Consider the following 27,604-nt stretch of genomic DNA (forward strand, 5'->3'; position numbering starts at 1 on the left):
ATCACAATGTCTCTATCAGAATCAGATGGATGGAGGTGCCTTTGAACCAAGTAAATTCCTATCTTAAAAATACAAAACAAGACTGTTCCTAAGACCTACTGTTTAATCCCTGAATAATGTCATATAGTTTTTAGATAAATTAGATGCATACTTTACTTTAGTTCAGTCATCCCCTCCAAGCTATGATGCCTTGGGCTCAGCTCTTGTAGGACATGTCTCTAAAAAGCAGAGTAACCAGTTGGGCAGATGATGTCTGAAAGATAGACCCTTATCTCTTATGACAAACCAAAATGATTGGCTATGGTAACACCTTTAAAATCTGCATGCCTGGGATTCTCCCAGGATCTGTGGTGTAGACCTCTGTTGGAGGGCCCATTTGATACCTGGTGAAGACACAAGTGAATCCAAAGAGGCCTGTGGGGTCCCCTGAGCCAGCTCATGGTAGAGCCCTCCCTCCAAGTGAAAATCCACACCAGGCTCTTTAATTATCACAACTTTTCAACCAAAGCCAGTGTCTAAGGCCCAGGGATCCTCTCTCAGTCAACAGCACAGAATATGGGGATTTTGCCCTCCCAAATCTCAAACTTGAATTGTTTGGTACAAATAACTTTCAAAAGAACAGCTAAGCTAGAGAGAGAGTTCAAAGCAGAGGTTTAAAATGCCTTGTATTGTATTGATTCCATAGAACAGAAATCCAGCTTAAGCTTGTTTAAGCAGGACAGGAATGCACTGGCTCCCGTGCAGGAAAGGATAATGGTGGTACCACACAGAGTGGATGGATGTGGGGCTGCTCTCCTCCATGTCTAGTATGCTAGTCTCTGCCTGGGCTTTGTTCTGAATACTCTCTTTAAGTGGTGGGAAAGCTGGCCATAGGCAGCTTCCAATTAACCACCCCAAGAAAAAGACCATCTCTCTTCCAAGGTCATTATCCAGGCCCCTGGAAGGACTGTATTTGTGCCAGACTGGCATCAGGCCACCCTTGTGGCCAAAGGGCTAGGTCTATTTTCAGAAAAAGAGGGATGGGGGTGGGGGGAACATGCTAGGAAACCAAAGATAAGAGCCCTGTCAGTTTTCATGTACCCCGCTTCTGTCCATCCTTCCATTTTGGGTTGAAGAATAACCCAAAATAATAATAATAGTAATAGTAATAGTAATAAAATAGCAAATGAAATAGATGCATTGTGCCTGGAGCCAGTAGCCAAGAAAGCTAAGCCCTAATGTCATCAGTGTAGAAGCTGGTTTTCGTCATGGGATTTCTCTCTAGCATAATCCCTGTGTTGGCTTTATGGCTGAGCCCTATGCTCTTCCAAACCCCTCCAACCACATACACACAAGCACACAGTGGAGTAGAAGCAGCAATCTCTGGCAAGTCTTTGACATGTGGGATGGGCAGGAATCAGTAATGAGACACATGTTAACGTGCTAGTAGGCAGAGAAACAGAAATAAGGAGATACACCAAGTGTCTAAGGTGACTGAGGGTCTGGCAGCGGGAGGAGCTGTAGGATCCTGCAGGCATGTGCTGGAAATGGAGAGGATGGCGATGACAGAGGAGTTAATACCCAAACCGCATGCTCCCCCTGACTTGCTTCTGCTTCCTTCTTCCTGGTAATACACAGACTGAGACCCATAGAGCTAAACAACATATCTTAGTTCATTTAAGCTAAGAAGCTGTCATTTATAGGATACACCAGTATTTTACGTACTAATATAAAGGCTAGGGGGCTGCGAATTGTAATTATGTCAGTGATTGTAAGACATATTCTAATTTCAGACATTTTTAAAAATTTTTAAGTGTTTTTAAAGTCAACAAAGCCCTATACATGTGAGCAGTGATCCTCTGGGTTCTTTACCTTTGTCTTAAGCATTTGTGGTCCTGAGGTTTCTTGGATGGGGCATTTGGGCTCCCTACCAAAGCCATCTCCCCTGCCATTTATATTAGTTGATGTGAACAATTGATGTTTTCTCAATCCTACGTGAAGTGTGAGTAGAAGTAGCTTTGGAAGATTTGGCTAATTTTATCCACCTAAATAAATCTAAGAAAGAGATAGTCACTTGCTAAATGAGTGTGGATTAAGACAAGTTTCTTAGCCCTCTTCCCCTTCCAACCTGATTGCCCCACGAAACTCTTTCCGTATAGTCTGGTATTAGTGAAAACCACAAAGGTACACTGTCCTGTTCTAGTTTCCCACCAGAATAGTTTCCTGTGTATTTATTAGAAGTAAAGGGGCATCAATGTCTGCATCTTATTTTCCAATGCTTCAAGGAAAAAAGACAGAGAGGGGATGGAGAGGAAGAGAGAAGAAAATGGTAAAGTGAATGTGGTAAAATCTTCATAATTGGAGAACTTGGGTAAATGAAAGTTCTTTGTGATGTTCTTGCAACTTGTCTATAAGTTTGAAACTATATCAAAGTTAAAAGTTACTAAAAACAAAAAATAAGAGCATAAGAAAGAAATAGCTTCATAACATGATGATTTTGCATTGTCCTCTTAGCTTTATGGAGAGTCTCTTAGAAGAAAGGACCGTGAAAAGAACCTGGGAATGACATGTTCATTGTCCCCCACGATACACTGCTTTTTGGAGTTCAGGGCTAAGAAAAAGTTTGTGCTCAGTTAACAGTAGTTTTCCTCAGTGCTACCTCATAGGACCCTTACCTCCTTCATTGCCCTTGCTCTTTGAATGGTTTGAGTGTATCTGTCTTTCATTGTAAGCCTTCTTCAATTCCTTTTGAAAATAGAAGGAATATAAGATGCAACCACCCTTTAGCTTCATTGAGTCCTTGTCTTAAGGAACTCATCCACTTCAAGTTTCAGGTGCTTCGTAAATGTAGCAAATGGTCCAGTTCTCTAATGGCTTCTCCCTGCTTCCTTTAGTTTCCTTCCTTCTGTGCCTTCTGTCTTCCCCTGACCCTTCCTTCTTCCTTGTCTTACATTCTCTCCTGTTCTCCCTTTCTCTGAGTCTTTTTTTTTTTTTAACATCATCCTCACCAGCATGCCCTGGAAGACCTCCACGTTTTTCTCTGTTCTCCATTGTCTCCCTTTCTCGCTCCATCCTCATGCCTACCTTTTGTCTCTCACAGAAGAGTAAGGGTAGAGGTAGAGGAGAAAAGAGAAGCAGGAGTGAAGAAAGGGAGAAAAGGTGCCAGGGAGATAGAACAACTAAGGAAAGAAAAAGGAGCAAACTATGAAACACTGAGGCTAAAAGATAACCTCAGTGATCATTTGTCTAGTCTCTCAGCCAGAATGCGAGTCCCTCCTGTACAGTATTTGTGGATGAAGCTTTCACTAACCCAGGACAGCAATGATTCCACAGGAAGGGAGGGGCACCAACTATAGATGTTCCATGGGCTTTGACTACCACTCAGTCCATTTCCTGAAATTCACTGTTCTAACAGTGCAACTCGGAGGCTGCTGTCCACTACTTTGGTTAGCAGAGGAAACCTTTGCTTTCCTAATTCTTTGATCAAGCACAGAAATCTTCGCTCAGGTGAAGGATATTATTTTTCATTTTTATTTCCTAAATAAATATTTAGTGGATTATCAAGAGAATGCATAAAGCGACAATAAGTACCAGGGAAAAAAAGGTGGAATGTACAATTTGGGTTCAGCTATGTCACAGTATCTAGTCAGGGCCTGTTGATGGGTAGAGCTTCCAGATTTGGGATGAATTCTTGATTGAGAATCCATATTCCTGTCTTCTTTTACTCCATTAACTCTTAGTTTTTAAGGTTAGGTCTGTGTTCCCTTACAAGGTTTTCTTCTCTTTTCACAAATGGACAAAAATTCCATTCAGAAACTATAGTCACATCCAGGGCTTGAGAAAATAATTGATAGTTAAATAACTAAAGTAGTTATTTCTCCCCTACACATTCCCAAAAGAGAACACGACGGTTGGATAATTATACATTGGCTTTTTGACCATCAACCTCCAACAGGATTTTTTCGTCCTATGCTCGAAGTGTTGATTTCTCAACACTGTCCTGTCCTGTTGTTGGACTGCTCTGGTTAGAGAGCTTTGAATGTTAAGAGGTTCTTTCTAACACTAAGAAAGACTCTGGAGTGAATGTTCTTGTCTTCTGCTGAATTCAGAGCTTCCGTTTTGAGCAACAGAAACCAAGACTGATTTTGCTTTCACACAACAGCCCTTCACATGGTTGAAGATGGGAACTGTGCTGCCACTGAGCCATCGTCCCATCAACTAACAAATGCCCCAGCTCCTCAATCACTTTGAATAACTTGGTTTCTAAAACTTTATCCACCTGATATGTGCCTTCACTCGTTCCTCGAATGACTTGTTTTCCAGTACTCTATCCAGCTTTCTGTGTCTTCTAGACAACGCAGTTTTCCCATAGGCCTAAGTGTGTACCTAAAACTGAACACAATATCGCAAAGGCAGCATCCTGTCCAGCCCAGAGAGATGCAGTTACTTCCGATCAGCCACACAGTGTTTCTTTTAATGCAAACAAAGTTTGGGGACCATTTTAAAGTAACTGCATCCATTTTTGTACCCATACTAAGCTTGTGATGAGCTAAAGTCTTCATCTTTTATTTTAAGACTTGACACCATTCTGAGTCTTTAGTTGCACTTGTGCAACTGTTCAAAAAAAAATCTAAATATGAGATTTTACTTTAATTCCTATTAAATACATCTTGGAGCTCCAGGACAGTGTTCCAGCCCATGGAGGGCATGTTAATACTCCTGTTGGCCTTGAGGGCCACAGATCAGAGCAGGAGCAGCAAAACAATGTGGGGAAAGCATGTCTGGTGGCCAGGGGACCACTAACCTAATCTAGACTACTTCTAGGCCAAAAAATCTTGGGACTGCGGTTTGTATTATATATCCACATTATTATACATCCCCAATATTATATATGTGTGTGTGTGTTTGTATGTGTATTTAAAATATTTGTTATATAATGTTATATAATTATACAAAATGTATATACTACTTTTCTGTTTTGGCCAGATATAAATTCTTAAAACACAAACACACGAGTATATAAACAGGCTCTTGTTGCAAAAGATTAGATTCAACCAATATATATAAAAAAAATGCAGAAAAATGGGAAAGCCCATACTCCCAACCCTTCTCAGATGTAACAGTGGGAACCATGTGCCTTCTGTTTATGTATGTGCATATGTTTGTACATATGTATATATTTTAATACAAATGAGATCATACTAAAATTACTGTTCAGTGATTTTTTTTTTCAACTTAACAAATGTCTTGGTGACCTCAACAGAAGGTATAGATCTTCTGTATGCTTTTAAACTACTGTTTAGTATGGCTGTAACATAATTTATTTAACCATTTCTCTTAGATGGTCATTTGTGTTGTTTTCACCTTGTTATAAACTCCACTGCAATGACTTCACTTTTCTGTGCAATTCTATATACATTTATAAGTGTTTCTCTAGTGGAAATGCTTGAACCAGGGGGATATGTATTTTAAGGGTCTTAACACCACCTGCATTGTCTTCCAGAAAGATGCCAGTTTGCATCTTCATGAACCAGGGATTCTGCACCAAGCTGCATGTGCCAAAATACTTTTCCCTCTATAAAAAACTGCTGCTTTAATTTAGCTTTGCAAATGTGGAGCGAAAACGCGAAAAATATGAGTTGTCTTTCAGACCTGTTCTTTACTGTAAAGATCGTGTATGCTTGTGTTCAGACCGTCTCCCCTTCTTGACAGATGAAGGAAATCCCCAGGGTAAAGCCAGTAAGACTTTCGGGGGAACATTCCCGATTTCCACATCCTTGTGGAAGACATCACAGAGGCCAGTGGGAGAGTGACCTCAGCAAGCCTCAGTATCCCCTCGGAGATGATGACAGTTCTTTACAGGCCCTTGGGCACAGGCCCAAATGCCTTCTGGGCTTGTCTAATCCTCCAGAGGGGATTAAAAGCAGTAAAGCCAGCATAACACATCATTAGGAGTTTGGCTTCTGGAGCTGTGAGACCCAGCTCTCCTACTTACAAGCAGCAACCTTGGCCATGTTAGTTAACTCTTCTGAGCCCAGGGTTCCTCATTCATACAAGAAGGATAATAATATCACAGCCTCAGAGTAAGTGAGACATCGTGAGGACACCAGTTACCATCGCTGATGGCAAAGAGTGAGCTCTCAGTAAACGTTTGAAAGTTAGCCATGATTATTATTGTTGCAACTACAACTAAGCCCTTATTCCTGTCCCGTAAAATCAGAGTCATGCAGGAACTTGGACCTCACAGATGTGGTCTGCTTGGGTCAGTGTGCTGGCTCCCAGGGCAACACGCCCTTACCCACCTGCAGGCTCCTGGAAGCTTAAGGTGGCACCAGTCAAGTCCACCTTGTCTTTCTGAGGCAGCGGTTTGCGGGGTTAATAGCACCACTCCAGAGCCAGCCAGGGTCTGAATCCACCTCTGCCACTGACGACTGGGTCACTTCAGCTGCTGTACATCACTTCTCGGGGTCCAGTTTCCACTGAGGTACAATGGGGACCATACCAGTGCCGATTTCCCAGAGTGGTGGTGAGGCCTGAAGGAGCTAATGCAGTGCCTGACACTGGCAGGGGCTCGCACAGCATCAGCTATTCTCATTAGTCTGGGGAGGTCATTTGCTGCTGCCTTTAAGTGGCTCTGCTCTTGGCAGAAGAGCTCGGGACCAATAGCCAGTGTGGATTTTCCTCCAGCTCCCAGATGGCAGCCCCGCCATACCTCTTCTTCACCTCATTTCACCTCACCCAGACAGCTGTGCTCCACATCAGGGCCCTCAGTACAGAGGCCATCCCTCGGGCTGGAGGATGCTGGGTTCCTGAAAGATGCTGGGCGAGGCTCTGCTGGGTTCCCTCCTCCAAGCTAGGCCCTGGGCCAGTCCCTCCTGCGGTAATGAGGCTCTGGGACCACAGTAATGCAACTCCGTGCCACGGACAGTTGAGAAAACACCCCTCAATGCAGTGCAAACAGGAGAGGACTCCAGGGAGCACTATCGTGGGACCTCCCAGGGATTTGGGCAAACGAAGCAACACTCCCCAGCTTCCCAGAAGATACCACCTTCTTTCTTCCCATGACAGGCCTGGGTGAAACACAGGACTGGGACTCAGACCTGGGGCATCCGGAGCATCTAACAGCTTCGCTGAAGAAGCTGAGGCCATCTCGGGAGCCTGAACCAGAAGGCTTGGCTAGGAGGGTCTCAGCTCTCCCTTCTCAACTGTCAGGGAGGAAATGGTCCAGAACGCTCCTCTGTCCACAGTGGAAAGTCAAATTCAGTCGTCTGTACTGTGGTGGTGACTAACCTGCCTATTTCCTTTTCCACTGGACTGAGTCAGTCCCTGGTGGCTTATTCATTTTAAGGGTTTGATTACAGAAGGAAGGAGGGGCTTCTCAGTTTCTGGGTTTGGAAGCGCCCGCTGTGCCCTGTGCAGGGGTGGTTGGGCCTCCTCCCACCGGATGTGTCCTGGGGCCCCTTGCTCTATGTTCATAGTGTCAGGGACCTTCTGATGCAGTCACCTGAGCTCCCATGTTGCCAGGTTGCCAGTGGAATACCTGGGGCTCTGGAGTAGAATGGAAATCTTTATCCCCAGCAAGAAGAGCACACGAGGGACTCTAGACTCGCAGGAGTCCTCGTTTCTGCATTCTTCTACTGCGGGGCTCAGAGTACTTGAGGCTCCCTGAGGCAGATCAGAGAGGTGAAAATCAAGTTACAGGTATCATTTCACATAACAAGGGATAAACACAGCATCAGTTCTGAGTGCCACCTGCAGATCACTGTGCACGGCCAAACCGGAGGACGAGCCTCCTCTCTGATGTTACAGTCATCCCGGGGCCCGCGGCTTCTGCTCCTCTGCCCTCTTAGAATGCCTGACAGCACAGGGCGATGCGACGGAGAAAGGAGAGGAGTTCTGTGCTTCACATCTACTCTTTCATTTACTTCTGTCGGTCATCCTGAAAGTATTGCTGTCTTTAGCTTACCTTTCATGTAAGGGGATTGAAATTCAGAGACAATGAACTATTTGCCAAAAGTCTTATAGGCTGCAAGTGAAGGAGTCAAGGTTTGAACTCAGTTCTGTGAGCCCATCCAGACCATAGCAGTAAGCACTCGTAAACTTACTGCCCATCATCGTGAATTGTACACAAGCCCCTCCTGTCTAACTCTGCATGAGCATAGACTTCTCTGGCACTGTTGTGCCTGTTAAGGACCACACTCCTCCTCCCCCTCTCCCAGGACAGCTGATGTTCTCCAGGGCCCAGGACCCTAACAGGCAAAGCCATCTTGGTTCCAGCGCAGGATTCAATTCAAACCCGCCTTCTCCCCTCCCAGGGGAGAGCAACCCTGGTATCTGCCCTGCAAAGTGTGATCTCTGTAACTTACAGTCCAGCCTTGGGAGGGTTTAGAAAATTTTCCTTTAAAACAGTGGCTGGAACATGCAGAGAACTGGAATGAAGCCTCCACCTGGGCTTCAGAACTAGATCTGTTACATTCAAATGCATGATATTGAACTTACTATAAAATTCGCACTATTCCAAACTTCCAGAAATGATAGTTTTATTTAGAAGTAAGTGAGCAAAGTGATGACTTCATAGGCCCCAGTGCCAAAATCTTAGCTCAGTACTTCTCAGATGTTTTGTGTTCAGGACCTCTTCATACTCTTAAAAATTATTGCAGAACCCAAAGAGCTATTGTTTAATCTAAAGTTAAATCTATCAATATTTACAATTTTAGAAGTGAAAAGGGAACAAAGTTTTGAATGTTTATTCAATAAAAATTATAAACCTAGCACACGTTAACAGAAATAGCATACTGGAAAATAATATATTTTCCAAAACAAAAGGTATTTAGTAGGAATGGCATTGTTTTACATTTTTAAAAATCTCTTGAATTTATGATTTAACAGAAGACAGATGAAAACTCACATCTGATGCTGCCTCCAATCTGCGGTGATATTCAACATCATGTCGCCCCTGAAAGACCCCTGGTAAACTTGTGAGAGGACAGGGAGAAAGGCAAAGAAGATCTTATGACCATAGTTTTAACCTCGTGGGTTTCCTGAAAGGGTCTCCAGGACCACCCACCCTCCTGAGGAGTCCCTGGACCACACTTTAAGAATCACTGTCTCAGCTTAAACATGTGATTTTTTTTTTTTCTTGTGAGAAAAGTTCATCCAAGAAATATCTAAGGATTTCTGTTCTTGATGTAGGAAGTTGGTGAGAGTGAGGGTAGATTTCAAAGGGAGTGATGCCCCAGCGACTGATTTTAGGAAGAAAGCCCATGAGAGACATGTGGGCACATTCAAACAGCGCTGCAACCCTGCTGGGCTGTCACAGAGGTACCACCCCACGTATCTGGCTGGGATGGTGCACCGTAGCCCCCAAGCAGGGCCAGGAAGAAGAGACTAACAGAGTGGTACCCAAATCTCTGCTGCCCAAAGCCCAGGTGATGCCGGAGTCAGTGGCTGGGAGAGCGGCTCAGAGGAGGAGGGGGAAATCCAGCTCGGGGGAACCTCAGCCACATTCTGAAATTGCAGCGGCTCATTCATTAGCAACTCTGCCAATAATAACAATGGTAACAGTAACATATACTACTAACAATGGAAGAACGACCATTTATTGAGCACTTTGAGCCAGGCAGTGTGCCAAGCACTCGACAGGAATCATTTCATTAATCCTTCACAACCAACCCTTTAAGGTAACTATTACCATAATCCCTTTTCTACAGACAAATAAAGCGAGACGGGAGGAGTTGGAGTTATCAACCAGGGTTACAGAGTTCCTGCGGTAGGTGAGCCACAGTCTGAATTCAGGTCTGCCAGACACCACAGACGCCCTGCTGCCTTCCAGCCACACCAGGTAAGCAAACTCCTGACGGAGAAAATCTCCAAGTTTGAGGGCAAGAGTTATGAACACTACCGCTTCCCATGGGACGAAGCATGAGGACAGAAGAGAAGACACTTTCCTACTCCAACCAGCCTTCTGGAGGCTTCAGGGCTGAATTGTAGTGAGGTCTTTAAAAGAGGTGGGGAGGTGGGAAGCCCCCAGAGGTGACAGCTCTTGGTACATGTCCCCTTCCCTTGGTTTCCGGCTCCCTCTGGTGACCCTCCCCACCCAGCTCCGCCCCTGCCAGCCATGGGCCATTGTTGCCACCCGCCAGGAAGTGCAGGCATTGGCACTCCCACCTCTACCCACAGCCCTCAAGAACTACACCCCTTCAAAGCTCCAACTTGGAGTCCTTCAGAGCCCTGCTCCCAGCAGACAATCTGGCCCAAGTCCACCTCCACATCCCGCCCCTTCTGAGCTCAGCTTCCCAGAGGTGCAAACTTCCCATAAGCAAGCTCAGCCCTCCACCCCCATTCCCTGAAAAAGTAAACAGGCGATGGTGTGAGAATTCTCTTCCAAGGCATCATACCTTCTCCCTAACCAGAGGCTCCGAGGAGTTGAGCTTTGCACGAGCTTTTAATTTGCGTGCAGACAAGCACAAAAGACCCAACCGGATATACCTGTTATTGCCCAATGACCTGAGAGCCCGAAGTTTATGTTAAGCCCTGGGTTAGGGCTCGGTTTGCACGCAAGCCTCCTCCGGGATTCCTGCAGGCAATTGAGAGGTGGTGGTGGAGAGGACAGAGCAACAACTCTGAAGTGACAGCACATAATTTAATTCCCCCTAAGCTTTCCAAGCATTCAGACTGTTCCTTTTTTGTCAGCATATAACCTAAGTGATTTGTTCTACTCAGGCAAGAAATGTCTAATTTAAACCATATTGCAGCTAAGCCTTTGGTGGAGAAAGAGAGCTCCCTGCAGCTTGGCTTGTGTGTGGTGGGGCGGGATGGCAGCTGAGGCAAAGCAGACTCCGCCGCCCCCGTCTTTCTTGCCCAGGTCATGATTGGAGAAACGTGCATGCCTGGGCTTTAATTACCACACTCACTCTTCTGTCTCGTGCTTCATCCCTCGTGAATGGGTTTAATTTCAGTAAGAATGTTTACAGGAGAGTGTTGGCTTGATGTCCCTAATGTCCTCGGTTTGGGTTCCATCTGAGCCACTGGTAGCAGTGGGACTTCAGGCAAACCCCTTAAACACCAATCACTGTTTCACTGTCTTTTTTCCTTCTCTGAAAAATAGCTGGGTGGGTGCAGACCAGCATATGTTAGTGGAAAGTGATCTGGTTTAGGAAGAAAGAGATCTGTGCTTTGCCCCTAACTAGCTGTGGATTTGAGACAAGGGACTTTTCTCTGGGCATCAGATTCCTCATCTGTTTTTAAAATAAGGCAGTTGGATAAGATGGTCTTTAAAGTTCCTTCAGCTCTAAAAGACTATGAATGTCCTAAATCACTTCCAGTTTGATGTAATCATAGTCATTATTATTCCAAATATCACTATCATTTATTATTATTATTATCATCTGTGAGTCCCTTCTATAATTCCAAAGGTTTTGCTAGCCAAGCAAATCTTATTTAAAAATTCTTTTTAAAAAATACTTTGATTTGCCTAACTCACATGAAATAAGGAGGATTCTCACTGCCTTCCCTCACCCCTACCCCCAACCCTGTAAGATTTGATGTGGAGGGTCTATGTCAGTCTCATTCCCCATCAGATTATCAAATTTCCCCCAGAGCAACACCAGACTATTAAAAGTGATCTTTAAATACAGACGCCATTTCAAGGCTGTTCCCTCAGCCAACAATGCCCCCTCCCTCTCTCTGCTGTGAAAATTCTCGTTCCCTTTCCCTCCCCTCCCAATTATGGAATGGATTGTTTTCCCCTCTGGATCCCTTGAGCAGTTTATTATTCCATTGACTTTATTCTCTCCAGTGTTATGTTTGGTCTCATATCCAATACATCTCTGCTCAGCTAGATCCTCAGGACCTGGAAAGCAGGGACTTGGTCACGTGCACAGCCCAGTCTCCCCGCTCTGCTTCTTCCCTCCCCCCGCCCAGCACCTGGTATACATTCAGTGTTCATAGAGGAATTAAATTGTTGAACCCTGTGGATTTCATCATAATGGGATAAGAATGCTCCTTGGGTTAGAAGTTCACAGCCAGGGCTGAGCAGCACAGATCCCCATCCCCCAAGGAAGCCCAGTTAGGCTGGGAATCAGAGAGAGGCTAAGGGTTTGGGGTGATGCTCGGGGGTCCCAGGAGAATGCTGGCTTTTTGGTGGTAGGCAAAGTTGGTCGAGCCTCACTTGGTAAGAGGTGCCACATACTTCCCTCTCCTTAGCCAGGCTGAGAGCCAGCTGGGTGACCCTCCTGTCAGCATGTTTTGTAAATGGCACCCAACTCAGATTACTTGGCAGTTTTTCTGAAACCTTAAAAAAAAATTGCTATTCAGTTATATTTGCCCATTCTTCCTGCATATGGTAACTACGTTATGAACATCTCCTTTTGCCCTCCTCTTTCTCCAAGGTGAATCCTTGAATGCATCTATGCCTTTGTTGCCTTTAGTGTAAAAGTCCTGTTTGGCGGCATCAAGTTCTGCGTGGGTTTGTCTTTTCTTCCTGAATGTGAGTTCTAATTTAAAGTAAATTCCTTGGTTTTTATTAGGTAGAGATTTTGCAGAAAACCTGATTCTTATTTTAAAATAAATGAGAGTTCGACAAGTTAGCCTAATTAAGAAGTTTGGGTGCAACGCTTTTAAACACAGTGGTGGAGAGATACAGAGAGCTATGTTATTGGAAAGATTCAGCAAAGCTTCTATGATAAAAATGAACAAACAGAAAAACTTTGTCATGAAGAGCAGCCAAAAACCACTAAAAACCAAGCAGTAAAATCTACCTTTAATCATTGCCCTCCCGGGGATGATGGCGTCATGAAAGCTGCAAGTATTAAGTTTATTGAAAAGCTGATCATCTTGGTAAAATATTCTAACTGTTGAAAGAATCAAGAGCTAATATAACTGTGTCCTTGAAGGTGCCTGTTTTCCTTGAAGTATGAGAATTTTCTCACCTAAGATATTTGAAGAAGAATTTTTGTGGTTGTTGCATGTAGTCACCAGTCCCCGGTCACTAAGAGCCAGAGGAGGAGGAGAGGTCATTCATGGTGACCAGGAGGGCACTGGGTTGGAAAGTCAATGGAGAGTAGTTAGTGTCTTTTTCTTTAACAATTGGAATAAGCATGGCAAACGCAACTTTGCAAACAGTCTCAGAGAGTGAGTAGAGAGAGAAGGCTGAGACAAGTTAAATAAACACTTGAGAACCGAGCAGATAAAACCTGTTTGCTGCCACAAGTGCCATGGGGGAGCAGCATTCCTGCAAAGGAGGGGAAAGGAATGAAATCTCAGGTCCCAGAGGGGAGAGGCAGCTAAACGCCGACCTTTCCCCTCCCAGCCTGGCTGGAATGCCGGCTTAGAGAAAGAGGAAGGGTTGGGGGATTTTTAGTTTTAGTTTAGACGTCTCAGAAATGATCGTGAACATGACAAAGCCGACTTTCCAAGATAAGCCGGGGACTGAGGAAGGTGGTGGTGGGTGGCAGCTGGTAGGTGGGGGAAGACAGTGTCTCCAGGGTTTAGGTCAATAGATCAGAGCAGAAAAGTGAAAGTGCAACAAGAACAGCTTTGGGGAAGAGTCGTTTTCCTTTCTGAATCTGAGAAGGGAAATTTGGAGCCCAGGAGGGCATGGGGGAGGAGGGGAGAAGGGCCAGGAATGCCGGGAAGCTCTGCGATGTCTGATCTTGTGACCTCCGCCAGTGATCTCTGCGATAATTGTGACATTGAGTGCACAGGTGTCGCTTCACCTCTGCTCTAAAAAGGCCATTAGGTAAGTGTCCGTTTATCAATACTAGGCAAAACTGGCTTTGGTTGCAGAATTCCACACAACTTGCAGTATCAGGAGGCTTCAAGGGTGTCTGGGACATAGGGAGAAGCAGGGCCTTCCCTGAGTCCCCAGGGCCCTGGAGACACTTCTTAGAACCTTTGCTTGGAGACCCTGAGGATCCTGAAACGGGAGAGAACGTTTGTAGAATATATTATTACTATCATGCACCAACCACAGCCTCAATGCCCAATGAGCTTAAATCCCCTGGAATAATTAGCCTAGAAAATTGATGAGTCAAAATGGCCCCACAGCAGGCCCCGCAAGGTCGGAAGGGGAGGGAAAGATGAAACCAGAAAGCCAGTAGAATAAGTGTGTACATGCAAATAAGTACATGCAAAAACATTCCTCACCTGTGGTTGTTTGGGGAAGCAGTAATTTATATGTCTACGTAGAACATGTTTCAACATTTGGTCCAAATATGTGTTAAGAGATCTGAAAACAACTCTTTGACCAACTCCCGCCATCTTGTTCTTATCCTGAAGGCAGTGTTACATGGAGATCCAGTAGTTCTGAGAGGAGGGCCTGACATACACCAAGGATTTCCCAGCTTATCACCACACACATGATGTAAACAGTCACCTACAGGGCTGAGCTGAGTGACGTCCTTTTCACTTGGAATTATGAGTTAATTCCTGGCAGGGGGTCTTAGATTTCAGACATTAGTCACAGCAAATTGCAGAGGAAAAGCAAGATGGTGTGATTCATGACCTAGAAAGAGCAGCAATAGCTTCTAATTTCCTCTTATCCTCTGTGTCACGTGATGTATTTCAGAAACTCACTTAAAATTGAGAAAATAAGCCATTCCTAATTGTACCTAAGGAAATTGCTCATTTATGAATCTAAGAAGATTAAAAAATCTTTCGTGTGTTTGTTTAGAATCTATGCCAATTTTTTTTCAGAGGCACAGACCTGGTTTTCCTTTTTCCTTAAAAAAAACTCTGATAAAGCTAAATGTTTAAGAAAAAAAAAAAAAGAGGCCTTCGCATGCAGTGACCCACTAAACAATCTTGACAATTAACTCATCTCTGCTTTGAGTTTGAAACCCGTGATTTTTGTACGTTATAGGGTGTACTTTTGAGATGGATTTTTTTTAATGAACACATCGTTGTATTATTGGAGTTTCATATGACTCAATAGAAAAAAAAAATCATTTTCCAACTAGTTGCTTGAATTCCCATGACACACAATTTCCTCAGGTTGACTCAAGAGAATTTTTAAAAATTAAATTTTAAGCATATTGCTTGAAACTCTTTAATGTGTTCCCAATGAATTTACAATGCATGCCCACCCCTTTAGTGTGGCCCACCTCGTCTGGACCCTTACTCCCTCTCTTCAGGCATGACTTGTCGCCCCTTTCAGTGCCTCAAATGTCAGAGTTCTTTCTTGCCTCAGAGTTTCTAGGCTTGCTGTTTTTTTGGGGGGGGGGTTGTTTTTGTTTTTTCTGCCTGGGAAGTTCTTCCCTGGTCTGTTGCCTGGCTGACTTCATCAGATATGCCTCTCAGAGCATCATTCATTGACCCTCCTCTGTAGGGCCGTGCCCCATCCCCACCCCACTGCTCTCAGTCCTATCACTCTCTCTCTGCTCCAGCTGGCATCCTTCACAATCTGCTTATCTTGTTTCTTGGTTATATCTGTTTTTGCCACTAGATTTTATGCCTCTCAAGAATAGAGACCTTGTCTTTTCTCAGTGCTTGGCACATAGTAGGTGTTCAATAAATATGTATTGACCGAGTAGATGAATGATACAACCTTGATCTGTATCTGTTTTTCTTCCGGGGTTGTCTTTTTCAAGTTTTGGTATTGATTTTATGTGCCAGTTACTGAGCAGGAGAAGAGGGGATGGGCTTTGAGGGCCAAGGACTGAGCCCTGGGGCACTCCAGTATTCAGAGTTCCCATGGAGTGGGTGAGCTGGCAAACAAGTCTGAGCAGGAGAAGCCTGTGAGTTGGAAGGGAAAGAGGGGGAAGTGTTTCAGGAAAGAGTGACCGACTGTAGACAATGCTGCTGCCACTGAGAATCAATGAAGATGCGGACCAGGATGTGTCCATTAGACCTTGAAAGGAATCAGGGATCTAGACAAGAACAGTGGGAGTGAGTGGTGGGGACTCACTGCAGGTGGGTGGAAAACGGGTGGGCCGTGAGGAATTGGAAGCAGAGAGTACGTTCAAGAAGTTTTGCCGGAAAGGAACCAGAGAGAATAGAGTGAAGGCTAGAGGAAACATGGGCTTAAGAGAGGGTTTTCGTTTGATTTTGTTATCTTTTATTTGTTTGTATTTTTAAGATGGGAGGTGACAGATTTTTTTTTAATGCTCTTGAGAATGAGCCAGGAGAGAGGAAGAAACAGATGATGATGATGAGGTAGGAGAGAAAGGATATTGTAGGAGAGAAGTCCTTGAGTAGCTGGGCCAATGTGGTTCAAGTAAGTTGTTGATCATTGCAGGCCATGTGGACGCTTTGCTACGGTGAAGGAGGAAAACAGAGAAAACAGATGCCAGCACATTGTGTGTGTGTGTGTGTGTGTGTGTATATTGATTTGGGGTGGACCGATAAGAGTGCTGCCCTCGATGGCTTCTATTGTTTTAGTTATAAAACCAGAACATCAGCTGGGCATGTGAGAGAAGAAAGGGATGTGGAAGGGTTACTGAGAAATGAAAATATTTGAAAGAATTATCTTAAAAAGTAGGAAAGCAAACCGTGGGGAGGAATAGTAAGATTGCAGTGCTGAGTGTCCATTTGAGTTTTATCATCGTGAATTTGAGCTGAGCCAGCTGGATCTGGGGATTTTCCCAACACTTGCAGTGGGAATGTAAATTGTTACCACTTTTCTGGAGGGCAGTGTCCTTTGACCCAGCCATTCTAGGAATGCACGCTAAGGAGTGTTGGACATGTTTGAGAAGATGTATGCACAAAGATGTCCAACAGAGTATTTATAATTGTTAGCAAATAATTGGAAAATATCTAACTCTTCCACAATAGGAGTTTGGATAAATAATGAGGTGTCCATACAGTGGAATATTTTGTAGCTGTTAAAGATGGTAATTCTGTAGTCTTTGATAGATTCGTAGATAGATAACTGTGATAAGTTACTGAGTGAAGAGAAATGGTTTTCAAAGCAGTGCAAAGAGTAAAACCCTGTTCGCTGAAGCAGGTGATCTTACAGGGTATTCTGGAGCTGGGATGGCCCTTTAAAGTTGTCCAGAATCAAAACAAAGGCCCAGGAAGGGAATGAAACCTTGGATGGGCAGACCCCTTCCATAAAGGACAATTTGCAGTGAGGAACTCCGTTGTGGCCCTCAGCAGCCAACACTCCCCACAGCTGGGGGACCGAGCTCCTCTCTCCTGAAGGTGCGTGTGCGTGGCCAGCCACAGCATCCTTACAGGCCTGCAGTTCCTCGGCTGCAGCTACAGAGAGAACAGGATATCCTCCTCCGGCTGCTGTGAGGAGCTGGGATGAAAGGAATGACATCCCTCTGTAAACCGTAAGGGACTCTCAGCGGTAAGGTGTGGTTACTTGTTATTATCTGTTATTTGTTCCCATCCTGCTTTCCTCACCTTCCCTGGGCTTAGACCATCACATTGTCTCTTTCTCCTTAGGTTTACTGATACAGAGAAAAAAATAAGAAGGAAAGAAATGGGTTAAAATCCTGAAAAGTCCCGTGTTTTTCTGCCCAGTGTATGTACAGGCCTCTGCGGGTCCTGTCAGGAGTTTGGGCCTCCCCCACCCAGAGGTGGACCCCTCCCTGTCGGATAGGCTGCGTGGTCTGGGTCTGGGTCAGAAGAATGACCCCAGAGAGGCCTTGAGCCTTCCTTCCTTCCTCCCCCACTGAGACATGGGCCCACGGAATCCTTGGGGACTTAGAGCAGGGAAGGAAAGGAAAGCCACCTCAGGCAACAGTATTTCACAGCAGCAAGAGGAGGTTTGAGGAGGGAGTTGAAGCCCAGGCGAGAATCTGAGGCCTGGTTTACAGAGGCCACAAATACCTTCTCATGGAGAGTCAGACAAGGGAAAGCAGAGAAAATAGAATATCTTTTTACCTTTCCTAAGGAGATTTCCACCACCCACCCTCCCGCCACGAAGCTAGTGAACCTCTCCTTAGAGAACGTGTGTGGTCACTGAGTGGAGGGGCTGAGCAAATTGCCTCCCTGCCCCCAGATGGTTTTAAATGGTAGCAGACAGGAGGCAGAGCACGCTAAGCGTCCCCGGCCACGCTGCGCCTCCTCTGGCGCTGGTTCTGGAAGAGTGAGGGCGGCTTCACAGCCCCGGGGACTGCCAAGTGAGCAGAGAGAGAGAGAGAGAAAGCAAAGGCAGTCGCAGGAGAGAAGAAAATGGTGTCTCCTCCCAGAAACACTCAGCAGAAAGACAGAACAGAAGCAGACCTGCTCTGGGCCCCTCCTTGCTCAGTGAAGTAGTGGCGTCATGAAACTTAGAGGGCTACAGGCCCACGGAGAAATCTAACCAGGCTTACTTGCGCCAAGGCTATGATCCAATGTGTTTATCCGGATTGTGGCTGCAGGATCTGGCTGGGTACCTGCAGACCTGGAACACGAGACCAGTACTGAACACTGTTCATTGTACATCCTTAACCTGAAATAGGTTACCGGTCCATCATTACGTTGAGTAGGATCCCAATTTGGAAAAGCAGCATAAAGAGCTCTCAGTCTGCCAGGCGAAAAGACCGGAGTCCCAGAGACAAAATGTTAACTGTTTCTCTCAGTGATGGGATTGTTCTCTTCTTTACACTTTTCTGTGTTTTCTGATTTTTTTTTCCCTCCTACAATGATCATATGTTTCTCCTGTAATCTGAGAAATAAAACCCAAGGAGAGTTTGGTGAGATGAGCTGGTTCCGTGATTGTGAGCGCTTCTCATGCGGCCATTCACACGCATACATGGAATGAATACGTGTGTGTGCACGTGTGTTCCAAAGCTCTGGGCTGCTCCTTCCAACTCAACTAGGATCCTTTTTGTCTCTGGTGAGTTCTCGAGTCCTGTGTAACCTCAGACCCACAATTCTGGAGAAACAATCTCCTACGTCTGCTACCAAGGCACCTTAGTACCTTCCACCAAGGTTTCCGGCAGGTGGCCACGCCCGGTTCCACTCCCTCGAATAAGGCCACTGGGGACTCTGCCTTTGGTCTCCACTGTCACTCTCTGGGGACAGGAAGAGACGGTGGGAGAGCATGATGACTTGCTGACCCGTGGCTCTGCTCAAATGCCCTTTGGCAGGATTCACAGGTGGTGTCACGTTCTGTAACATTCAGAGAGGACACCTCCAGAGATCCTGACCCTAAAATGGATGAGCTCCAGGAATCTGAGAGAGGACAGACTCCGCCAGCCGATCGCCCTAGGGCTGCTGGCATGCAGCTGAGGGCGGAAACAGGGACTGACTGCTTGATCCTGCAGATTCAGGTTTCATCCTCACTTTCAGAGGTCTGGATTCTGACACTGCTTCCTTTCCTCAAAGGTTAGTGCCATCCCTTTTCTCAAAGCGCTTTAAAACGCTGTTTAAACAGAACCGTGTACTTGGCCAAGGCTTGTATGTATGTTTGTTCTCCTGTGCCCTTTTCCTGTGTGTCCTGGTGGCACTCTTCCCAGTCTATTGTTACTGTCTTTGTAAAAGCCCATAAATTCTGAGCTGCCAGGGCGTTGTCTTTGGGAGCTTAATGCTGAGCATCACCACATACCTGTAAATGATTAATAAGCAGTGTGTGGTTAATAAATAACATTCAGCTCTGATATTAATAACAGGTTTTTTTCAAGCAGGACACAGCTGGTGACGATTTAGTGACACAGAGTCACCTTAGTTTTTTTTTTTTTTTTTTTTTTTGAGCTTGGAGGATAGACTGAATACTGCCAGATGTCACCATGCTAAAAAACCCAAACGTATCTGGGTCCTAAGAGAACTTGGAGGATGCGCACACAAACACACACACACACACACACACACACACACACACACACACACACACACACACGACCAGAGATTCCTGCTCTTTTCAATGCCGCGTCTACTGTTACCTCCCGAGATCCTGTGGGTCCATCTCATGGATTATCACTCTTCACATGCCTAAAGCAAGCATATTTTCTGAACTAAAAACCAGTGTTCATTGGTTGGCCATGAGTCAGGAATTAAGGATGCTTTGGAAAAGTTGGGGGGAGTGGGTTTCCCAGTAGTGAGGCACAAGCAGCAGTCTCTACTGGCCGTGTTTGTTCAGCTGTATTGAATAACTTACTCAGTGCTGAGTACTTCCAGAGACTGGAGTCACAAAGACGACAACTCTCTGCCCTCGTGGAGCTTTGCTTGTCTGTGAGGGTGCCAAGTAGACGTTTGACCTCACTTACCTGTTGTCACAGCCGATGCTTCCCGCTGCCCCCCACCCCCGCCTCAAGCCCTTCCCAGCACAGACACCTCTTCTTATTTCTTTTTCCCAGCTCTTATCTCCATAGGGATTGGAGTTCTTGCTCTGCATTCTTTCCGCCAGAAAAGAAGGTCCTTTAGCTTGCTTTCTCCGGACCCTACTCTTAAGATTGGTCCAATGGGAAACCTCTCTTGGCTTCGCTATTCACACAGGACCTTCCTCAAGTCAGGCCAAACCTCCTTTTTCCATTTCTCATACTGGCTCTGTCCTCACTCATGGACTGGCTACTTCTTAAGAACCTCTTCTTCTAACTGTTTGCAGTGCGACAGTGGCTTTGCAACCGTCTTTGAAGTTTCTCCTTGTCATGAACTTGTTATCGTAACTAAAGATCTAGAAGTGTCTTTGTGTATATTAAATACACAATGTAGGGAGAGAAAGAGGTATAGGGACCATGTATCTAGTCCACTTTGTCCACAGCTGTCGACCTTACAAAAGACTGGGGTATAGTGACAGGTGGGGGCAGGTCCTAGCCCGGAGTCGCTACCTCTTAGGTTTACTTTTTCTACTTGCAATTCAAAGCCCCTGCAGAATGACTGAGGTAATAAATTACATTCCTGCTTTGAAGACAAAAAGAGACTCTTCTTTAGCAAGATCAGAGCATTCACAAATTTCTGCCCTCCTTCCCTTTCCCACCCCTGTGGAGTCCCATCCCACATCTCAAAGAGCGGCTGCTCTGCCGCAGGGAAGCTGGAAGAAATGCCTTCGTGCCTTCCCCTTTCTCTGTTGCCTTCTTCAGGATCAGCACCCCTTTTGTTCCCTTCCCACATGCTTCCTCTTCCTTCTCTTAGGAGAGAATGTGACACTTGATGGGCATGTTGTCAGGCATCTAAGGTTCCAATTATAGCTCCATCACTATCCGTCTGTGTGAGCTGGGGAGCAGGACTGTAACCAATAAGAGACGACAGCTTTCATTGTGTGATTCATTTCTTCATATCAGTGTGTCATTCTGATTCCTTTCTATTTAACCAGATGTTTTGCAAGAAATTATAGTTTAATCATTTGAAGGACTGTGAATAAAGGAATAACAAAACCCCTTCCCCTTTGGCCTGAGCATTTGGCTTTTGGGAAACTCCTTAGCTCTGTTTCCCTGGAGACCTGATAAAAGCAAGTAACAATGGCCCTGACTGGGTAAGCTCTGTCCGGACTGGGACAACTATAAACACCAGGCTGAAAGCTATATCTTTGGGTTTCCCTAAGTGCGGTGACTCTTACAACTGGCATGACTGTGTGGGGACCACAGAAGCTATCTATGCCCATGGAGTTCCTCCAAAAGATATCAGCTGCTGTGGAGTGTGGGGCTTCCAATCCGGGGTGGCATCCGTACCCTCCTGATGTGACTCTCACCTCCTCACACCTGAGTCATCCCCTGGGGCCAAGGAGGATAGCTTCTGGCCTCGGTGTGGATGGTTTGGTGGTCCCCTGCAAGGTCCTGCAGAAGAGGGACACCAGCTGTGTCCTACTAGCACCCTCTGCATCCTGACCCGTGCTTCCCTCTGAATCAAATGGTGCCCTTGTGGCTCGGCAGTCTTGTGAATCCGTGTGCTTAGCAGAGCCTTAGAATAAGACCTCCTGGTGGGCATTGCAGGTGAGGTTTTCGACTTTTAGTGGTTTGAACAAGCGCTCTTGCCTGCGATGCTGTCTGCCTGAGGCAACAGCCCAGTCATATGGGTGAGGGGGATCAAAAGGTACAAACTTCCGTTGTAAAATAAGTAAGTCACAGGGATGTAATGTACAGTTTCGGTTTTGCAAGATGAAAAGAATCCTGGAGGTTGGTTGCACAACAATGTGAATGTATTTAAAACTCCTGAACTGTACATTTGAAAATGGTTAAGACGGTAAATTTTATGTTATGTGTCTTCTACCACAATTGAAAAAAAATGGACGGGTTCTTCTAAATGCCACACTTAAATCATGTTTTCAGTGGCTGGGCTAATGCTAAATGTTTCCAACTTTTATCATAAGTAGTATAGGTAGATTTTTGTGTCACGTTTCCAATTCTGTCTTCCAGTTCTGCTTAAAAATCATCTATACTTAATTTCTTATTGTTTAACCAGTTGACAATTTCAGCCACCAGCTACCGCAGGTTTCCGTGTTAGTGGTGACCACGCCCTTTACTAACCTGAGAACACCATCTAGGGGTCAATTGTGGACTACAGGCTACACCCAAGGAAGCAGGGGGACATCTCCCCCAGGCCTTTCACTTCCTGAAAGCCCATCTGGAAAGGGAGGCAGTTCAAAGCGTCACCCTTTTCCTAGGTGGAAACTATTCTTCCTGTCAGTCTAGTTTCCAAGACCTTGTAGCTATGAAAAGAAAGCTCTCCCAGTATTTATAGTACTTGAGGTTAGAATAAATAATCTTTTTATGGGATAGAGCACTAATGTCTTGCTAATAAAAGCTTCAACTCCTAATCCTTTGTTATTCTCTTAAAACGATATAACATCTCCAGTGCAATTAAGGCTAAAATATTCTTGCATAGACTCATGTACCCACTTAGGAATGTAATAGAGCAGTTTTTGAGAGTCATTGAATGATTTTGCTTTTGGTGAATCACAGGATCAGAGAACACTAAAACTTAAACAGCTTTGGAGACCAGCTGGTTTGGAGACCATCTAGAGACCAGTGGTTCTCAACCATTATAGGGCCCCAGACCTCCTTGGTACTCTGATTAAAAATTAGAAGAATTTAATCCCATAAAATGTTATTTTATACAAACCTTGATTACCATTTTAAAGGGTTCATGGACGTTCAACCTTTCCCCACCAAAGTTTGAAATACATTGAGAACTCCTGCTTTAGTCCCACCCTATAATTTGGAAATGAGGCTTCTGAGAAATACCACATGTGAAGAAGCAGTGGGAAATGTGGTCCCACACGCAGCATGATGCTGCGCCAGAACCAGCCCTGGTAAAACCCGTTCCCGGAGTGCACGTATTCTCTATGGACAGTCAGTCTGAGTAAGAGGGCAGAGAACCACCTGGCAGAGGCTCCAGCTCTGGTGGGGGAACCTCGTCGGAATCAGCAGCCATGAAAAACAAGAGTTGTCTTAGTGGCTGGAGAGGAAGAACACCATTAGCTGGCAATCCAGGGACAGTCAGAAGAGCGTGGACATGACCCAGGGGCCCAGTAGAGACGCTGTGGTGAGGAGTTTGGCAACAGCATGGGCTGTGACTCAGGAGCACAGAGAAGTAATAGTCAAAGGAGCAGAAGAGGTATAGACCAAGAGAAGAGGCACCGCGGAGCTGCAGGAAGAAGTCTGGACTCTTTGTGAGATCCCTCCCCAGGGACTCGTAGAAGACGTCACTAGGGAGGACCAGAAGGCTGGACTTCCGATGTGGACAGGAGCACTGCTGTTTGGGTTCGTACTACACATGGGACGGTTTGATTTGCCAGGAAACAAAGGGTGTGAAGAACCAGTTATGGTACGTTTTTGCTCGCATTCCCCACTGAAATGTGGCAGGAGCCAAACTGACACTCCAGGTAAGTGTGTTGCAACTGCCACCTGGGGAGCACCTATCTGCCATGGACTTTGAGGCAAATCACCATAAATCTTTCTGAACCTCAGCTTCCTTGTCTATAAAATGAGATTGGGAATCACTGAGCACTAAGTTTCCTTCCAACGTGAAAAAAAATCTCCTGATTCTATGACCAGATTGGAAGGCCAGGGTTGGGCCCTCTCAGCTCAGCAGATTGAAGTGAGTCATTTCTGAGTTGCTGGCCTAAGCACTATCCTCTTCAGTCAAATATTCCCTTGAGACGTAATTTTTTGGAAAATTGGGAAAGGGAGGATCCAAGAAGCTGGAAGGAAACTTGTAAGAGACTAAAAAACATGTCCTATCATTAAGAAAGAGAATGAACAAGATGACAGTCAGAATTGGGGTTGTGATTTGGGTTGACTGATTCCAAGAGTTCACACCACTGGAACTGGATCTCACGGGAGGAGAGCAGGGCAGCCTTCAAGGTCGGCTAATGCAGGGACTCCAGGCCCCCTTCCCTGGGACACACAGCTTTGCTTCGTCTGTGTTTACTTCTCAGGCTGGCGGTAATGAGGCTCCTGCAGCAATATGGCCAAGCCTGACGCCTGCACATGACAATGTTCAGGGAGAGAGACTCTCCCTTCCTATGGCTCTCCTAAGGATAGGGAATTTTCCAGAAGCCCCAGCATACTTCCCCTTGAATGTCACGAAACTGAATTGGTTCACATGCCTGTTCCTGAACCTGTCACTAGCACGGGTGATGAGATTATGCCCAGACAATGTTGGTTTCCCCGAAAGGTACAAGGCCTGCCGTGGGGAAGGGGCAACTACCTGATACAAACCAAGGTCTGTGGGGATGAGGAAGAGTGGCTGCTAAGGAGACAACTCTCAGTGTCTCCCACGCGCTGTATTTCAAAAGTCTTTTCACATACTTTCCAGAATCATCTTTTGAAATACAATGGGATGGGCGTGACCATGTTCCCTATTTTATAGGTGAAGTGATGAGCTCAAGGCCACACAGTTGGGTTATCGCTGGAAACAAAGACACTGTTCACCAGGAACCAAGGCTTCTCTATGTCCGCTCCAAAAGGTTTCAATTCCTGGCTTATCCTTGTACCCAGATAGTCTTTTCCTAGGGATTATTATCAGACAATAATGAATGAAAAAATAGGAATAAAGAGTGAGAGACAGGAATGTTTATCATAGGGGGGTGTGTGTGTGTGTGTATGTGAAAAAGTGGGAATGATCAGACAGCCCAATAACGTGTGATTAGTTAGATCGATTTTGGTGCATAGATACAGTGGAATACCATGCAGCTATTACCATTACATTGTAGGAGAAAAAGCAGTGGCCTGCAAAAATGTTCACAATATGATGTTACATCAAAAAGCAAGCTCCAGTATTCACAGCAGCACTACTTACAATAGCCTGGACGTGGAAACAACCTAAATGCCCATCAACAGAGGACTGGATAAAGAAGTTGTGATATACTTATACAATGGAATACTACTCAGCCATAAAAAAAGAATAAAATATTGCCATTTACAATAACATGGATGGACCTGGAGATCGTCATTATAAGTGAAGTAAGCCAGAAAAAGAAAGAAAAATACCATATGATAGCACTTATATGTGGAATCTTAAAAATGACAAATGAACTTATTTACAAAACAGAAACAGACTCACAGACATAGAAAACAAATTTATGGTTACCGGGAAGGAGAAGAGGTGGGAAGTGGTAAATTGGGAGTTTGAGGTTTGCGGATACTAACTACTATACGTAAAATAGATAAATGGCAAGTTTGTCCTGTGTAGCACAGGAAACTGTATTTAATATCTTGTAGTAACCTATAATAAAAAAGAATATGAAAGCGAATATATGTATTTATATGTGTGACTGAACTCTTATGCTGTACACCAGAAATTGACACAACATTGTAAACTGATATAGACAAACTTCAATAAAAAAAAAAAGCAGGCTCTAAAACTGTTTTCAGAATAAAGCAGATCTAGATAAATGAAGCGATGTATCCACCAACACCTTATCAGTGCTTATCTTTGCATTGTGGAGAAAGGATGACGATTTTCCTTTCCTACTTTGTGCTCATCTGTATTTGCCAAATTTCTTTGGTGAGAATATATAACAAAGGATTTCTTTGGTGAGAACATTATAATCAGAGAAAAAATGTCTGTTCTTTTTAAAGATGTTTTTATTTAATCAATTTTCTTCTCACCAGAACACTGATTTCAGACACAGATGCCAGTATCAGAGGGTTCCAGAGGGAAGGAGAGGGAGGGAGGAGAGCCTTCACGGACCTGTCCTCTATGCTGATGGGTGAAATGTCAGGATAAGAAGCATCGCCGGGAAGGATTCTAAAGCTTCTACCCTCAGCTGCCTTCAAAGAGTGGTCACTGTATCCACGGCCAATGAGCAAAGCACGATGTGTGCTGTGGGAATCGTGGGGGTGAACAAAACTACAGATTCTTCTTAAGACAACACTGATGATAATAGTTATTTCTGAAGTTTAAAGTTCCTCACACATATTCAGAGCCTCATAAATATTGGGTAAGGGAAGAGACATTAGGCCAAGAAAAATTATTGGAAAATATTAAACAGTGAAATTACCAATTAATGAATACTCAGCACAGTGCCGTCGACAGATTATTTTATGGTAGAGGACAGAATGACTCTCATACACTCTGCTTTTTCTGGAAGCATTCCTGGGTCTCCTGACCACCCAAGTCTTGTGGAATTCTCCCACATTTATCCCCGTTGTCACCAAGGAGAAGTGCTTTCTCTTCTGTTGACCTTCCAGCCTCTGGTGAGTCTGTCTCCCTCCCGCATGTATGGAAAGTACCCAGGAAACAACATGACCAAAAAATTCACATTTTCAGTCTCAAAGCAAAACCCCAAAGAAAAAAATGCCCAAAGCCTGATGGAGTTTAAGGACCAGAGTTATTCGGGTCAGAAGCTAAAATGAGGTGGTCCACACCGCATTTTTCAAATAGGTGAAGGTTGGAGGCTGCCAGGTCCTGAGCAAGTAATGTTATGGAAGGGCACGTCCAAGGGTGCCCCAGCGTTCACCCTCCTTTGAAGACAAACTGCCCCCTATAATTAGAAACAGCTTTACTCACCTGCCAGATGTCCATGCTTCCATTAGTGACAGTGTATAATGCTCTTTTTAAAAAAGAATCTGTCCAACCTTAAGAGTTCAGTCTGATATGAAGATTGCAATCTGTTTATTCCTAAGGGCTGGGTTTTTGGGGTTTTTTTTGTTTTTTTTTTTTTGGCAAGATAGCTATGTTTTTGATTTGAACTTTTATCGCCAAAAATACTACCACATACTTGGTTTCATCACAAAGAGCAGACAGTGTTACAAAAATTTTAACCAAATTATTTTGCATACACAAGCACACCTGTGGACACACACACACACACACACACACACGCAACATATAATATCATACCCTGAGCGCTTCCTAAGAAGAATATGAGTCATCAAAAGTTCTTGGAAGCACAGGGTCCATATCATGAAGTAATAGTGCCTCTGAACTCTGCACTGGTCAGACCTCTTGGGAATGTAGTGTTCCACATTTGGAAAGGGATATTGATCAATCAGAGAGCCTCCAGAGAGTGGGAGCAGCACAACCAGCACAGAATGTAGACTTCTTTAAGGCAGAGTCTGTGTCAGGGCCTCTCTTGTACCCACTGTCCTCAGCACAGTGTCTTACACACAGAACATACTCAAAAATATTTGTTGGACAAATGAATGAGTAAATGAATCCATATTTTATGTATAATTATTGAAGGAAGGACATCTGTTTAACCTGGAAAATAAAAGATCTAGACGATATGACAGTTTGTTTCAAGCACTTGAAGGGTTATCATAGAGAAGAAGGCAGAGGTTTATTCTCTTTTATTCTTTGGACCAGAACTAGG

The 27,604-nt window shown here is 44.8% G+C and overlaps 2 long non-coding RNA genes across 2 annotated transcripts in view; one reads left to right on the forward strand and one right to left on the reverse strand.

Moving 5' to 3' along the window:
- Positions 1 to 12,722: 12,722 nt before the first annotated feature.
- LOC116668941 lies at positions 12,723 to 27,102 on the reverse strand. Its single transcript, XR_004326239.1, has 3 exons — positions 26,800 to 27,102; positions 18,240 to 19,456; positions 12,723 to 13,894 (listed from the first exon to the last, which is right to left on the reverse strand). It is a non-coding gene; the product is annotated as an uncharacterized LOC116668941 (long non-coding RNA).
- LOC116668942 overlaps positions 13,275 to 27,604 on the forward strand; it is a 102,611-nt gene continuing 88,281 nt past the window's right edge. The window contains exon 1 of the long non-coding RNA XR_004326240.1: positions 13,275 to 13,717. This is a non-coding gene — a long non-coding RNA (uncharacterized LOC116668942). The remainder of the gene's footprint in view (positions 13,718 to 27,604) is intronic.

The sequence above is a fragment of the Camelus ferus genome, chromosome 15 (assembly GCF_009834535.1).
Source record: "Camelus ferus isolate YT-003-E chromosome 15, BCGSAC_Cfer_1.0, whole genome shotgun sequence".
NCBI classification, from domain to species: Eukaryota; Metazoa; Chordata; class Mammalia; order Artiodactyla; family Camelidae; genus Camelus; species Camelus ferus.